The following is a 17,266-nucleotide window of genomic DNA, read 5'->3' on the forward strand; positions in this document are numbered from 1 at the left end:
TTTATGAGCACGGTAGTAGTCTGATAAGGAGGAGCCGTGCAGATGGAAATCAATTTCACGTCTGTGAAGTTTGAACAGATGATTTTGAAGTTCATCCATGTTCAGTACAGCCTGATTTAGGGCAGGTTCCTCCTCAAATAAAATGTTACTGATTTGTACTGCAGAGAAGGAGAAAGTATCTCCAATTGAGACAGACGGGTTCTGACATCCTGTCATGTCTTGAGATGGCATAACCCCCGTTGGCTCCATAATGATGTTATATACGGGCCAGGGATAAATGCAATAGTAGCCGGGAAAAATAAGGAAGTCCAAAATAGGCGTCCAGGTGCCTTGCAACACACCTCTGCAGGAACAACAAGTGTCCCCCAGTGGTACTATAACAACTCCAAGTCTGCCGGCACTCAATGTGAATTTGCAGGTACAGTGGGCCCCGGTGCCCAATAGTAAAGTAATACAATGTCCAAAATCAATGGCACTCCGGAGGCAGGTATAGACAAAAGAAAAGCGTGTATTTAGGAAACAAGCTTTCGGGGTTTGATCCCCTTCATCAGGATACACTACAGCAAAAGACACACAGCACATAACATACATAAATACCTGACCGCAGATCTCACCTCACCACGCCGTCCAATGCCCGGGCGCACGCACCTCTCGCCGGAAGACGGGACTTGATGACGTCATCTGACCACGTCTCAGCTACGCCGCCGTTGCTAAGCAACGAGCGGCGCTTGCGTTCCAGCGCAGTCCACGACGCCATCCTCCTCACTTCCTGGTAGCGCTATGGACCCTGCAAGGCTGGCTTATTGTTGCAACAAAAAGATCAGGTCCTTTCCACTGTGCGTACTGAGCTACTACAGGCTAGACACCGGAGTACTCAGAACATTATTCCATGGACCAGCACTTATTCAGTAGCCAGCCCGATTTTACAGTATGCAACCAAGGCCCTCTGGCCTATTGTAAAAAATGACCCTGATCTTCCAGTGCTTAAAACTGTATGACCATTAGCAGCCTTTAGGAGAGGCCGTAATCTGCGTGATCGTCTGGTGAGAGCAGACATCACGGGCTTAAATGCCCCAAGGCCCACAAATGTTTACTTTAAACCCCCTGGCTGCTACAGTTGCTATAACTGTACCACTTGCAGACACCTTGTGCCATGCAAGACATTTAAGCACCCACATTTGGATAAACACTATGACATCCGTCATGTGTTAAACTGTAGGTCAGAGTATGTGGTCTACATTTTAACGTGCCCTTGTGGCCTTTATTATGTGGGCCAGACCACCCAATCCTTCCGTGTTAGAATGGGGTTACACAGGTCTGCCATAGATCTGTCACTAGCTGGCAGATCTGTGGACCAACCTGTGGCACGCCACTTTAAGAGTGCTGGACACCCATTGTCCTCACTCAAATATTTTATCATCGATCATATTAAAGATTCATTACGTGGCGGTGATAGGGCAAAGCGCCTGCTTATTACCGAGTCACGTTGGATTTTTCGCCTTAACACAATTTCCCCTAACGGGTTAAATGATAAAATTAGTTGGAATGCGGTCACCTGAGACTCCAATGATTTGTTCCTGTCTGTACTTACTGCTGAGTTTTTGTACATATATATTATTTTCTTTGCTCCCCCTGTGCCCCATCCCTTGTTGATGTTTGTATTTATTTAGGTTTTGTCACTGTTTGTATATTAATCCGTGTTTCTCCCCTCTCCGCCAGCCTTGCAGGGTCCATAGCGCTACCAGGAAGTGAGGAGGATGGCGTCGTGGACTGCGCTGGAACGCAAGCGCCGCTCGTTGCTTAGCAACGGCGGCGTAGCTGAGACGTGGTCAGATGACGTCATCAAGTCCCGTCTTCCGGCGAGAGGTGCGTGCGCCCGGGCATTGGACGGCGTGGTGAGGTGAGATCTGCGGTCAGGTATTTATGTATGTTATGTGCTGTGTGTCTTTTGCTGTAGTGTATCCTGATGAAGGGGATCAAACCCCGAAAGCTTGTTTCCTAAATACACGCTTTTCTTTTGTCTATACCTGCCTCCGGAGTGCCATTGATTTTGGACATTGTATTACTTTACTATTGGGCACCAGGGCCCGCTGTACCTGCAAATTCACATTGAGTGCCGGCAGACTTGGAGTTGATATATATATATATATATATATATATATATATATATATATATATATATATATATATATATATATATATATAGTCCGAGGTGTATCCACACCTGTTGAGGTGTGGAATGTCAGGCACTCGCCTAATAATAATCAATTCAGAGGGTCTGGTAAAATCCAAAGATTGTGCAGTTTTATTTCAACTATCCAGTATAGTCATATTTGTCTCATGCAGTAAAAGAATATGCCCCGACGTTTCGGTCCTGGGTAGACGGACCTTTCTCAAGGAGCCTATAACATTTATAACATTGCATTCAGTGAACAATTGAAAACAGCACTAAAAAACATTCAAATGAAAACAATTGGTGAAAAAACAAAGTCTTACTTTTCAATGAAAGAGACTAGCAATCAATGGAGATCAGGTAAGAAAAACACCCATGGTGCCTGGAGCTGCTGCTAAATAGCACTGCCCGGGCCCGGCTATTTATCCCCCCTAACAGCTGATTAGACAGAGCGTGGAAACCGCGTCCACGCTCTGACAGCGCTACTTCCGGCGTCACCGGAAGTTCGGGACCGGAAGTCGCGCGTATTGACCCGCATCAGTGGAACGCACGGCAGTAGGCGTGCATGCGTGTGTGTATGTTTTGAAACAGAGCCGCGCGAAGCGGGTTCCGTGTGCTTTTAACTACAAAGTATCAATACACTGGCGGTCATAATGTTACTACAGGAGAGGGGAAAGCCGGGGGTTGTGTTACAATCGCCAGCATTTGATGTAGGTGAACTATATTTAATTTAAGACTGCACGCTAGTGCAGTGCATTCTGTGAATAAGTATTGGAATGCTAGAAGCTAATTGCTGGCTATTATCAAGTTGGACTCTAATTGGACAGGGATAAGGAGAATTTTTATTAAAACGTTTTTTATCTAACTGGTCATTTTATATATTTTTATAAAGAGTTTTATTTTTAATTTTTATTTTTATGTTTTTATTGTCGACATGTGTGTCAACAGTTTAAAAAAAAATTTATATATGTTTTATAGAAAAAATCGTAATGAGGGAAATGAGCGCTATCCTCTAAAAAGGGAGCCAAATTCTGGATTACAAACATTTTTTTTTATGGGTAAGTAAGGGATCTAGTTAAAGAAAACATAGCGTGTACAGAGATAATTAATGCTGTTAAGGTGTTTTAAAATCATCTTGGGGTAGACATTTCATATTAAGGTATACAAGTTCTTAAGGAGAACTAGCATATCCTATTATACGGAATTTAGGCAGCCCTAGCTGGGACCTAGTCTGGTTGGTTTAACGGGGTATAATGTGTCGACTACAATGAGAATCGGTGGAGATAGTCTACACAGAAATCTTGTTCTCTGTTCTAGTGAATTACAATAAATGGGACATGATGCCAGGTAAGAAGTTACAATAAGTTACAATAAATGGGACATGATGTCAAACAATATATTCCTATTCTAAGTGATGTAATGGTCAAGTAGGAATAAGAAAAGAGTCAGAGAAAATACAGATGGCAGTTCGAGAGTAGGTCCAATAGTGCTGGGATTCTTATTTCAGGAAGATGTTATAGGGGTTGTTTTCGTTTAGGCCTCGTGGGGCCAGAGTTTCCAATTGGTGAATCCACCTACTTTCTCTTTTCTTTAATAAAAGTCCTCGGTCACCTCCTCGTGTGGGCGGAGGAATCCAGTCTATCAAACGACATCGGAGGGACGAAACTTGATGACCAGCTAGTAAAAAGTGGCGAGGAATCGGGAGTTCTGCTTTTCCAGTCTCAAGGGCGGATCTAACTGAGTTTCGGTGGTTTGCCATACGCTCACGGAATTTGCGGGATGTCATCCCTACGTATGCAAGACCACATGGGCAGACCAACAGATAAACCACATGGTCCATCTGACAGTGGAGTCGGTGTCTTATTTTAATCGCCTTGCCCGAGTGGGGGTGTGGAAAAGTGGCCCCTGGGATCAAACTATATAAACTGGAGGGTGGTCTGAACTTAGATCTGTTGATTGGGGTCTCTGAGTCTCCAAATTGTTCTCGCAATCTGAGTTTGCGACTGAATTTAAATATGTCTATTGAAGTCTCGAATTGCAGAATGTGGGGTTATTTCTCCCAATTGTGGGTACGTTGGGGACTCTGAAACCTCTAGGGATATGTCGCTTCCTATGGTATTCAGATAAGAAAAGCCTCCCCGATGTCCAAGAGGAAGGGGCGCAGACCACACCCTCGCCGCGGAGGTTCTCGGAAAAAGAATCATGAAACCAGTCCTGACCTGATCTACAACTTATCTTCCACTCCACTAACATCTGCAATGACATCGGTTTTATCAAAGGGCCTATCATTTGTACCTACATCTACTCATGATAAATTCGAGACTTCAATAGACATACTTAAATTCAGTCGCAAACTCAGATTGCGAGAACAATTTGGAGACTCAGAGACCCCAATCAACAGATCTAAGTTCAGACCACCCTCCATCTTCGACCCTAGCTCGACAAATCCGAGCATCAAGACCTTTAATAGATTAGTCGAACAAGACACCCAATGGCTCCCTGAGAAACCTCGGTTCTTTAATCTTAATATGGAGGAACGGGTCGCCCTAAATTAATTAAAGAGGAACACTAATCTGGTAATAAGACCGGCCGACAAGGGGGGTGTTGTTGTCCTTCAAGACTGGCAACAGTACCATGATGAAATCATGCGGGAATTCGCCGACACTAACACCTATAAGCTAGTGAAACAGAATCCAATCCTGGAGTTTAAGAGACAAGTGGACAACTTACTCCAAAGAGGACTTTCAGCTAGTTGGTTATCTAAGGAGAATCATGAGTTTTTAACAGTTAACTTTCCGGTATGTCCTATTATTTACACCTTACCAAAAATACATAAATCAGTGACTCAACCCCCGGGCAGGCCAATCATTTCCGCTAGAGCCTCCCTACTACAACCCCTGGCGAAATTTGTCGACCATCACTTGCAACCGCTGATCACCACTAGCGCGACATATATTCGAGACACGGAGGATTTTATAGAGAAGCTTAAACAAATTGATCTAGTGGGGGAGCTATACCTGGCTACCATGGACGTTAGCTCTCTATATACCGTCATTCCTCACAGTGATGGCCTTCGGGTCCTCCGGGAGAAATTGGATGAGAGACCCGTCTGTACACCTCCGACAACTTTCTTGACTGATCTGGCCCATCTTATATTAACATGCAATCATTTTTTATACAATAATAAGTACTATGTGCAGGTATCGGGTACCGCAATGGGCTCGAATCTAGCCCCTGCTTATGCAGGATTGTACATGTGCGATTATGAAGTCACCAACATACTAGCGAAACATCAAGAGCACATTAAGTACTACAAAAGATTCATAGATGATATCTTTCTCATCTGGTCCGGTACACCCGAAGAATTTCATGAAATGGTCTTTGAATTGAATAATTTATCCAGTCCAATCAGACTCTCACATGTCATCGAGCCAAAATCCATAAACTTTCTGGATATCACGGTGACTCTCTCGAATGGTATTCTGCAGACTAGTGTATACCGCAAAGCAACAGATCGCAACACCCTGCTTTCCGTTGAGAGTCAGCATCCGCTTTCTCTTAAGGAGAATCTCCCCATATCTCAGTATATGAGGGTAATGAGGAACAACAGCATGCCTTCAACCATGGAGATCCAATTAACTGAGATGACTGACAGATTCATCCAAAGGGGATACACTAAATCCACTCTTGACAGATGCTTGTTTAAAGCTCGACGTAACATCACTACTAAACAAGCTGGATCCACCGCAGTAACACGTCCCAAAACAACATCTAGGATGATCTATGTCAACACATATGACCACGCGTCAGCCGACATCCAGAAAAGTATCAGAAAACACTGGCCGATTGTCGCCTCTGACCATACATTAAAACTACAACGACTCGGACCACCAATGATGGCATACAAGAAAGGGCCGAACCTCAAAGAAATCTTGATGAGACCCATGGCAACACCTTGTGTAGAACAAAACACCACCTGGTTGCACTCTAGGAGACCAGGGTGCTTCCGGTGCACGGGATGCACGACGTGCAATAGTTTGATCCCAGGGGCCACTTTTCCACACCCCCACTCGGGCAAGGCGATTAAAATAAGACACCGACTCCACTGTCAGATGGACCATGTGGTTTATCTGTTGGTCTGCCCATGTGGTCTTGCATACGTAGGGATGACATCCCGCAAATTCCGTGAGCGTATGGCAAACCACCGAAACTCAGTTAGATCCGCCCTTGAGACTGGAAAAGCAGAACTCCCGATTCCTCGCCACTTTTTACTAGCTGGTCATCAAGTTTCGTCCCTCCGATGTCGTTTGATAGACTGGATTCCTCCGCCCACACGAGGAGGTGACCGAGGACTTTTATTAAAGAAAAGAGAAAGTAGGTGGATTCACCAATTGGGAACTCTGGCCCCACGAGGCCTAAACGAAAACAACCCCTATAACATCTTCCTGAAATAAGAATCCCAGCACTATTGGACCTACTCTCGAACTGCCATCTGTATTTCCTCTGACTCTTTTCTTATTCCTACTTGACCATTACATCACTTAGAATGGGAATATATTGTTTGACATCATGTCCCATTTATTGTAACTTATTGTAACTTCTTACCTGGCATCATGTCCCATTTATTGTAATTCACTAGAACAGAGAACAAGATTTCTGTGTAGACTATCTCCACCGATTCTCATTGTACCCCGTTAAACCAACCAGACTAGGTCCCAGCTAGGGCTGCCTAAATTCCGTATAATAGGATATGCTAGTTCTCCTTAAGAACTTGTATACCTTAATATGAAATGTCTTCCCCCAGATGATTTTAAAACACCTTAACAGCATTAATTATCTCTGTACACGCTATGTTTTCTTTAACTAGATCCCTTTCTCACCCATAAAAAAAAAATTTTGTAATCCAGAATTTGGCTCCCTTTTTAGAGGATAGCATTAAGTATGTACTGCGCTCATTTCCCTCATTACGATTTTTTCTATAAAACATATATAAAAAATTTTTTTTTAAACTGTTGACACACATGTCGACAATAAAAACATAAAAATAAAAAATAAAAATTAAAAATAAAACTCTTTATAAAAATATATAAAATGACCAGTTAGATAAAAAACGTTTTCATAAAAATTCTCCTTATCCCTGTCCAATTAGAGTCCAACTTGATAATAGCCAGCAATTAGCTTCTAGCATTCCAATACTTATTCACAGAATGCACTGCACTAGCGTGCGCTCTTAAATTAAATATAGTTCACCTACATCAAATGCTGGCGATTGTAACACAACCCCCGGCTTTTCTCTCTCCTGTAGTAACATTATGACCGCCAGTGTATTGATACTTTGTAGTTAAAAGCACACGGAACCCGCTTCGCGCGGCTCTGTTTCAAAACATACACACACGCACGCCTACTGCCGTGCGTTCCACTGATGCGGGTCAATACGCGCGACTTCCGGTCCCGAACTCCCGGTGACGCCGGAAGTAGCGCTGTCAGAGCGTGGACGCGGTTTCCACGCTCTGTCTAATCAGCTGTTAGGGGGGATAAATAGCCGGGCCCGGGCAGTGCTATTTAGCAGCAGCTCCAGGCACCATGGGTGTTTTTCTTACCTGATCTCCATTGATTGCTAGTCTCTTTCATTGAAAAGTAAGACTTTGTTTTTTCACCAATTGTTTTCATTTGAATGTTTTTTAGTGCTGTTTTCAATTGTTCACTGAATGCAATGTTATAAATGTTACAGGCTCCTTGAGAAAGGTCCGTCTACCCAGGACAGAAACGTCGGGGCATATTCTTTTACTGCATGAGACAAATATGACTATACTGGATAGTTGAATTAAAACTGCACAATCTTTGGATTTTACCTGACCCTCTGAATTGATTATTATTAGGCGAGTGCCTGACATTCCACACCTCAACAGGTGTGGATACACCTCGGACTATTACTGGGATACTCGTTCATCACGTTTATCTCTTGTCTGGCACCCCGCAGTTACATACAAATAATTAAGTGTGAGTGCGGTCTATGCACGTATCTATCTATATATATATATATATATATATATATATATATATATATATATATATATATATATATATATATATATATATATATATATATATATATATATATATATATATATAGCCAGAACTGTCAGTCTGTGACTGTGTGTATAACACTGGGTGGAGTTATACACACAGTCGCAGACTCCAGTCCTCACAAACACTATAGCTCAGCTCCACTGCGCAGTTCCCAGGATATATTCAAAGCAATCCTCTCGCAAGAAGATGATGCTTGCTCCTAATTTCCAAATATAGGAAGAGTAGAGAATCCTCTCATTAGACAATTAATTAGGGTTACTTTTCAGGGAGTCCTACGACACACACCCAGACTAGCTCAACGAATTACACATAAAGGTTTCTTTATCAATTTCCAAACCCCATAAAGATATAGACTCATCAAAGCAATGGTCCCTATGTGCAGGCAAAGGTATATTTATTCTTGTTCTTCCAACAGGAAAATACACTTCAACATCCAAAACGTTTTAAAAATTTAATAGATAAAAAACAAAGACTTCATGGAATATGGGTACAACACTTCAAAAAAGCCTCTCCCAGCCTCCAAATCCGGATTATAGAGACTTCAAACAGAGTCCGTCCATAGAGTGTTACCATGGATTAAAGTGAGGTCCCAAAGTCAAGAAATTCCCATAAAACACCAACACGTTTCAAACTGATAGTTCTTCCTCAGGGTGAAGTAAATTTTTTATACCTACCTAGGGTCGGCACAACATAAAACATGGAATCTCATGCTAATTAAAACAGTTCCTAATCGAGTATACATACATTAAAAACACATTAAATACATATTATATACAACAACATATATCCTGCAATTCATTCTAAATACAAAGTCTAATGGTGCTCCGTTTCACCGTCCAGTCCAGGTGTTTAAGTGTCTGGCTGCCACATGGTAATTCTCCGGTATCACTGACCACTTCCGGTGTTCACGTGTATCCGGCAGACGCGGCTCTCCCCCGGCTTTGATGACAATATCCGGGAGGTCCGTCCCGGAAGTTCGCTTACTTCCGGTAATTGGCACGCTGTTGAACTGCCGTTAGTTTATTCCCCCTCGATACAACAAAGCTTCCAAAAGATGGTTCCTAGAGTCTTTGTACAGAACCACTCCATTATGTCAATGTTTCAGAACATCATAGAAGAAAGATAAAGGATATTAGTATAGATCATTACAACTTCCAATATACTGTATTTATAACAAGCATTTTCGTTCCACATCTACATTTAGTCCCCAGGTATCAATGTCTTTAAATTGTAAATATATTGCATTTCAGTTTGTGCCAGTTTCTCATCCTTATCATTCTTTCTCCAATTTGATCGAATAGACTTGATCCCATAACTAGCAGTAATATGTGTTGGATCACATTCTTAAAATGTAAGGAAACATTGTGCGTTTCCACTCCTTTTCTAATATTGCTAATATGCTCTGCCAACTGAGTCTTTAGTGCACTGGAAGTTCTTCCAACATACTGCTTGTTACAAGAACAGCTCAATAAATATATACAATATTTAATATCACATGCAATGAATTCTCTTATTTCAAAGGTTTTATTTGTCTGTTGTGATTTAAATTCCACAAATTTAGTCTCCTTTGACTTGAATGTCTAACACATGCTGCAATTGCCGCAATGAAAAAAAACCTTGGTGTTGATAGTAGTTCCTGGTTTTAGGATGTTGATAGCACTCCTAACTATCAGATCTTTCAAAATTTCAGCTCTTCTATATATGAAGTTTGGAGTCTCCCCTATATGGTTCTTTAAAAGGGGATCATTACCTAGCACATCCCAATGTTTACTAATGACCTGTTCAATTTGTCTATATTGATTTTTATATTTGGTGATAAAAGGGACACCTCGACTTTGTCCCACCTTTTTAATTCGGCTCTTATCGATAGCTTTGTTTCTATCCAATTTGGCACCTTCTTTGTGAGCCTCCTTTACAACATTTGGATCATAGCCCTTAGCGACAAATTGGTTACTCATAATTTCAGCTTGGGTATTATACACATCCATATCCGTACAATTGCTGCGTATCCGAAAAACTGGCTTTTGGGCACACTAACTATCCACACTTATTATCCAATTTTTATTATGATTACTCTCATAGGGTATATAAGAGTTGCAATTTGTACTTTTTGTGTAATTTTTAGTTTTTACAACCCCTCCTTCTATATAAATATTCAGATCCAAAACATTTACGTGAAGGGTGCTTATCTCAAAAGAGAGGTTAATGTGTACAAGGTTGTTATTTAAATGTTCACAAAATAAATCCAGTTCTGATCGATTACCCTGTCAAATAAACAGGATATCATCAATGTACCTTCGCCAGGACACCAGGCCGGCACCAAATGGGTGACCACTCCATACGGAGTTAGCCTCCCACCACGCCATAAAAAGGTTGGTGTAGCTTGGTGCCAGCCTGGTGCACATGGCAGTTCCTGTCAATTGAAGGTAAAAAGTATCTTCATACCAAAAAATTGTTAGATAAAATCAAAGAGATACCCTTCAGAATAAAACTCTTGGAATCACTAGACATATCTTCAAGGTCCAAAAAGAATTCAACAGCTTTTAACCCAAAGTCATGCCTAATTATGGTATACAAGGAGGTTACATCTGAAGTAACTAGAATATAATCGTCCCTCCATGTAATTTCGGCCATGTCTTGGAGTACAGAAATGGTATCCTTTAGAAATGAGGGAATCTTTTGTACTAAAGGCTGTAACAGGGAGTCAATATAATGTGACAGGTTTGATAACACAGATCCTGTCCCTGCCCCAATAGGTTCAACCAGGTGGTTTCTCCTGATTCTTGTGTATTTTCGGCAATACATATATTACCGGTATGGCCGGGGACTGTATATCTATATATTCCTTTATTTCCTGCATGATAACTCCTTTTTTAGTATACACTTCTAAAAAATTCCCCAATTTCTTTTTAATGGCATCCATTGGATTCCCTCATCTTTTTGTATGTATTTGAATCGGTTAACTGTCTCATAATCTTGTCCTTATAGGCTTCTTTATCCAGAAAAACTATGCAAGTTATTAACGGATCTCTTTATTTACCATAAATCACAATATGGACTTATGTCACTTTCTGTGTGCAGCTCAATCAGTGTACAAGTCCATATTGTGATTTATGGTAAATAAAGGGATCCATTGATACCCCCATCCCCCTAGGGGCTCTCCCTGCACACAGCAGAGGTCCCTTCCACCGGACATTCAGCCGGGCCATTCCATTTGATGACACAAGGCTCTAGGACCCCCTCCTGATATCCCTTTCCCCAAGTGAGTGACGGTGAGGTATCCTACCTGTGTGCAATTACAAGGCTTTTTACCCTTCCTCATCAAGAGGACATTCCCCACTCCTTATAATTACACCTTTATTAATTTGAATAAAAACACCTTATCATTCATTAATTATCTCCCTTCATTTCTCAATTAAGGGGTATTACACACTACACAATCTTCACATCTTCCAGGGACTGTCACAGGCCCCTCTAGTCATAGATCATGGCTCTCCAGAGGCATCTGTTGAGCTCCATTAGGAGTTCATGAAATAGGGGAATAATGCTGACTTCTTCAGTGTGCAGTGCTGCTTACTGTATTTATGATTTTGAACCTTGACATTTCAGAGTGGTGAAAGTACACAACCAAATAGTCATATTGAGTCTACTGTACATTTGGAAACTTATTGCACACCTCTCGTATGTATGACAATTGTTGCAAAAAGAAATGCTTTGTACATGTGTGTTTTTATGAACATTTTTACATATACTGTATAAATATATTTATATATAATTTTATATATACTGGTTCTATTTTGATATACTTAATTTCAGGTATTTATTTCACAATATACTTGTTCCATTTAATCGGTATTCTGCAACTCTAGTTATTTCTTTTGTCCAAGATTTAATTCTTGTAGGAGCCATAAATAAAGTCCACCAGTATCTATTTGGATAGTTTTATAGGACACAGGCCATCAAACTTTAGTGTCTGTAAACAATCATTAAAAAAGGGTCCACTGCAGTGACATCTGTCACAATACAAAGATGAGATCTCACTTCCACCAATCTGAAAGGATGAAATTTGATAGTTAAGATTACATATTTTACTAGTTTTATCTATAACATGTCAAGCCAATGAATCTATACACAATTACGATGAAATGTATCATTTAACATTGGTACAGCAGCTTCCAATAACTAATCTTCTGCCAGCAATAAAGAGACCAGTAATGATACAGTATTATTAACTGTCTATTATATACAAATTAAAGGTTGGCTAAAACATGGAAACTCATTGTATTTGAGATATTAAACAAGAAGATATTAACTTCCTATATGTTAAGGAACTATGACCCTTATACTAGTTCACTCTTTCGGATGTGCATTCTTTCGGAAATGACCGAACGCACAGCACATCGGTACGGTAAGAGAACACACGCCTACATGTCGGCTGCGTCCATTCGTACGGACTTCCACATAAGAGGGAGTGGCGTCGGTATGCATCCACAGGACCGTGTGCGGTCGAAACTCAAATATTTATCACAGTATTTCTGCGTCCGAAAGGACGGGCAGGCGACCATACGCACTGAGTTGGCGTTTTTCCAACCACAGCACTAATCCATTTGGAAGTCATTCTTCAACCACATGAAACAAATATCCAATTAGACTAACTCTTATGTTATATATTAGTTTTTATTACAGTCAATTAAATGCAATTTTATGCTTAAACACATTACTTGCAATTTACATTAACCCTTACAACATGTTTAGTACCAATATGGCATTTTTAGACCTTTACCTGTGTTTATGTGTGCGTACTATTTATTTAGTGCAAATGCAAGCACGACATAATCACATTTTAAAACCACCCATATTAATTGCAAAATGTCCATATACACATTGTGTTAAAAACATACTACATTAATTAATGTTTTTTTCATAGTAATCTTGTATTGTGTCATGCAATGATGATGTCACTTGAATAGAACAACATCTCAATACATATATGTTACAAACCCTAATGATTTAATTGAATACCAAGAGTGACACTCCAGCCTATAAATAGTCTCTGGGCTGTGAAGCTGTATCCGTCTTGAAAAAGTTGCCAGCACACAAGTGGCTACCAAACGCGTTGATGTCAGCAAACTCAGTGTGAGGTCTCCTGAATGTCCAACGAGACTTAGCCGGACCACGCTACACGTTATCTAGCGCATCCCCCATTGGAACTGCTGCCAGCTCACAAGCCTTCCAGCACGGACACCGTTAATTGTCCATCCAACATCACTGGACACTCCAGGACCGGCGTGGCTTGAACAAATCCATTTACCGGCTCTCTTCTACCAACAGCCGCACAGCTGCACAATTACCGGTGCTCATTCTGAATTGGATACCGCACATATTAGGTGAGCAACTTACTACTTCTCATGCTCCCCATCCTTATCTTACAAGGACAATATCTATATAAATAGTGCCTAGAGCACTAATAGACTGCCTCCGACTTACCATTTGCGTGTTATGCTCACATGCTAAAAGGATTGGCTTTCTTCAACATCGTGGCATATTATTCCTTGTTACCCTTAATTTCACATTGTGTGGACCCCATTACTAGACATTTAAGTGTCAGTACTACCAGCACTCTTTTATCATCCAACTAACTGGAGACCTCATACTTAAAATATCACTCTATTGAAATCGATTATTCTTAATTATTTCTACATTTTTGCGCATTTTCTTTATTTATATTTTTCATATTTTCTTATTTTTCATATTATTTCATTGTATTTTTATGACTATGTATTTGAGATTGTGTGATATATCCTTTTAAAAATTATTATATAAAATTGATACAATCCAAGCAGTGTGTCCAGTCCTATTTACTCAGCAGATTTAATTAGCTACTGATTTGACCAGCAGCGCAAAGCATTACATTGTTGTATTTTTTGTATATCCTCTGATGAGCTCGAGTGAACTCATCTGATGCATGCTGCAGCTGGTTAAGAAGTAATTTTATTATTTATTCCTTATCTCTTTTTAGTAAGCGTCAGGACTTTGTACTTTTGGTGCAGTTTTTACTTCATCCAGGAGACAAAACCCCCCTTTTTTTTACCCCATTTCCCATGCCCACAGATTACCAGAGACAAGTACACGAGGCCATCCGAGTAGGGGTCCCCCGTATTTTAAGAACCAGCCCCAGGCCCAACCAGCCAGCAGGGTAATGCCACAGTTGGGGGGAGACTTTTTATCCTGGGGGAGTGGGGACCCCCTCAATAAAGGCTAAAGCCTGGTGCTGTCCCCGGTGACCCTGGAGCGGTGGTCACCGGGCTGATTCTGTGTAAAAAAAGATGAAAAACTATTGTATTATACTGTGGAACTATGAGTCCCAGCAAGCCTCCCATGCATGCTGGGACTTGGAGAACCACAAGTCCCAGCATGCGGGGCATTAAAGGGCCCTTTGGCACTTGTAGTTCCACAGTACAAGAAATTGTTATATAAACACACTGACAACCCAGAAAAATAAAAGTTTAATACATACATTACACAAACACACTGATACTTCCCTATCTTGAGCCCGTAGGTAGGTCCCTGGGTCCTGGTTCCGGACCCATGACGTTTTTTTTTTTTAACCGGGTAGAACAGAGCCATTCTCGCTGCATAGAAAATGGCTCTGAACCGTGGCGCTTTCCCACTGCAGCCTTAAACGTTTTAAAATGGGGAAAAAAGGCAATATACCGTTTAACAAGTGCGGTGTGAAAGGGGTATTAGTCTGCAGGTGATTATTTGCACTGTTCAAACAGGAAAGATCCTTTATGTATGCATATATTTTAAAAACACAAATAAACAAAATAAAAATAAAGAAATGGATAAAAAGTAATGAAAATATAACACATTTTGCTATTTAAAATTTCACACTTACAGAGAGACTACAGAAGGATACCACTATATTCGGTTCCAAATGCACTTTCTGTTACATATTTCAGGGAGAATTTCACCTGCAACAATGTGTACTCTTTGTTGCTAGTAAGCTAAACACATTATTTGTTCTGTAGCAAAGAATGGTTCTACGCGATTAGCTACACATAGATTAGTAAAGGATCTACCAATTCTCATTATAAACAATTATTTATGGGCATGTGGATACAAAATCAAATACAAAAATAATAATAATGAATTAAATTAAAATAAAATTAAATAAAAAATGATGAAATAAATAATAAAAATATTATTACTTATTTCATATTTCTTTTATTCTATTTTATTTTTTCTATTTTATAATTTTTTATTTTCTTTTATTATATTGGATTCTAAAAAGTTTTACATTTTATTGCTACAAGCAGTTTTCCAATTTCCTATGTTTGCTAATAGGTTTAACCTTGCAGAAAATATCTCTTTTTATTCTTGTCGCACCCCTCTTATGCTATTTATTGCTGTTTATACAAGACTAGTCAAGTATACAGTCTTCAATTATGCTAAATTGTATGACAGCTAAAAAATAAGTAGGTCATTATTCATTTAATTATAGTGTGCTTTTTTTTACTCTAAATCACTATTCATTCTAAGAACTAATTTGTTAAACATCCGCATCAAGCACAATGATTTTTTTTTAATTAATTTATTAATATAGACTCTGTTTTGCCAATGAACTGAAAACCAATATGACATAAAATATTTAAATATAGAGCTAATATAGTGTTAAAAGACATATACTGTACCTTATTGTGACATGAGATTGTATTTTTAATTTCAAAAGGATCAAAAGCATCGTGAGTCGGGCGTCCAGCGGAGTTCGTCCAGCATTCCAAGCGGCCACCGGACTCACAACACATTACATCCCACCCATTGACATTATATGATACATATCAAAACAAGGTTAAGAACCACTGATGTAAGGTATGGCTTATACTTCTGTTAAAGGAGTCATGTCTAGCAGTGTAAAAAAGTGAAGAAGTGGACAAGTTGATCATAACAACCAATCGACTATCATTTTGTAGAATATACTTAAAAATCTCAAAGCTCATTAGTTGCTATAATCAACTCAACTTGTCCACTTACAGCAGTACAGTGTGGATTTTTTAGATCTTATTCTGACACTGTACTGTGCACAGTTTGTTTCCTTTTAAGCTACTTACTATGTTCCATTTTTGTTGTAGATTTACATTTATGGCTATGGTTTTTGTAGAGAAAAAGATGGAGCCGCTCTATGCGTTGCCGACAGCTCACCATGACGCTGTAGCTGGCGGGAGCATCTCACACGCTTTCGCATCCCAGGATGAGGGGCGGCACGATGGGAGCTTCTCTGATGAGTGCGGCTCCATTTGTACAGTAAGAGATTTATTTTAATACTTAATGATTCAGTATTGATACAAGTTTGGTGTAGTGAAGGAAAGAGCTGATGACTCTGGTCAGGAGACTCCTCCTAGAGATACAGTATGTACTGTATGTTCCATAGCTGGGTTGTTCACAGTATTGTATAGTACAGAGCTAATTGTACATTATAATGAAGCATAATATGGATTTTTCCTTGGATTTTGAAGCAGACAGTTTTTTGTCTAAAGGTGTTTACACACAGTGCGATTTCAGGTTCGATTCGATTTTTTTTTTATTATCCAATTTTGACTATTCGATTTTGGATAACTGCACTTTAGATGCAGTAAGATTTAGACTATTTTGCAATTTGGCCCTAGCCTAAATACATACTACAGGTGAGATAGTCTAGATAGATTTGCCTGCACAGTCTATGTTACTATTCAATACTGACTAGTAAATGGGGGAGCGAATCAGCATCGAATTGGCATCAAATGTGGCTGAACACTGCAATTCAGAATTTCTTTAAAATTTTGACCCTATAGTCAAAATTGATAGCCAGAATCGCACCGTGTGTCCACAGCTTTAGAGTTATATGCAACGCCGCTAAATTGTATGTTTGGAAACAAAAGACTGTGTGCCTAATTCAGACCTGATTGCAGGACAAATTTGTTTTGAAAATGGGCAAAACCATGTTGCGCTGCATGTGGGGCAAAA

At 40.0% G+C, this 17,266-nt stretch overlaps 1 long non-coding RNA gene across 1 annotated transcript in view; it reads left to right on the forward strand.

Annotated features, from left to right (window-relative positions):
• Nucleotides 1-16,561, forward strand: part of LOC146006994 (uncharacterized) — a 40,023-nt gene extending 23,462 nt beyond the window's left edge. Inside the window, exons 2-3 of the long non-coding RNA XR_014444171.1 lie at nt 15,996-16,135; nt 16,396-16,561. This is a non-coding gene — a long non-coding RNA (uncharacterized LOC146006994). The remainder of the gene's footprint in view (nt 1-15,995; nt 16,136-16,395) is intronic.
• The last annotated feature ends 705 nt before the right edge of the window (nt 16,562-17,266 follow it).

The sequence above is a fragment of the Crinia signifera genome, chromosome 6 (assembly GCF_055691185.1).
Source record: "Crinia signifera chromosome 6, ASM5569118v1, whole genome shotgun sequence".
Lineage (NCBI taxonomy): Eukaryota > Metazoa > Chordata > Amphibia > Anura > Myobatrachidae > Crinia > Crinia signifera.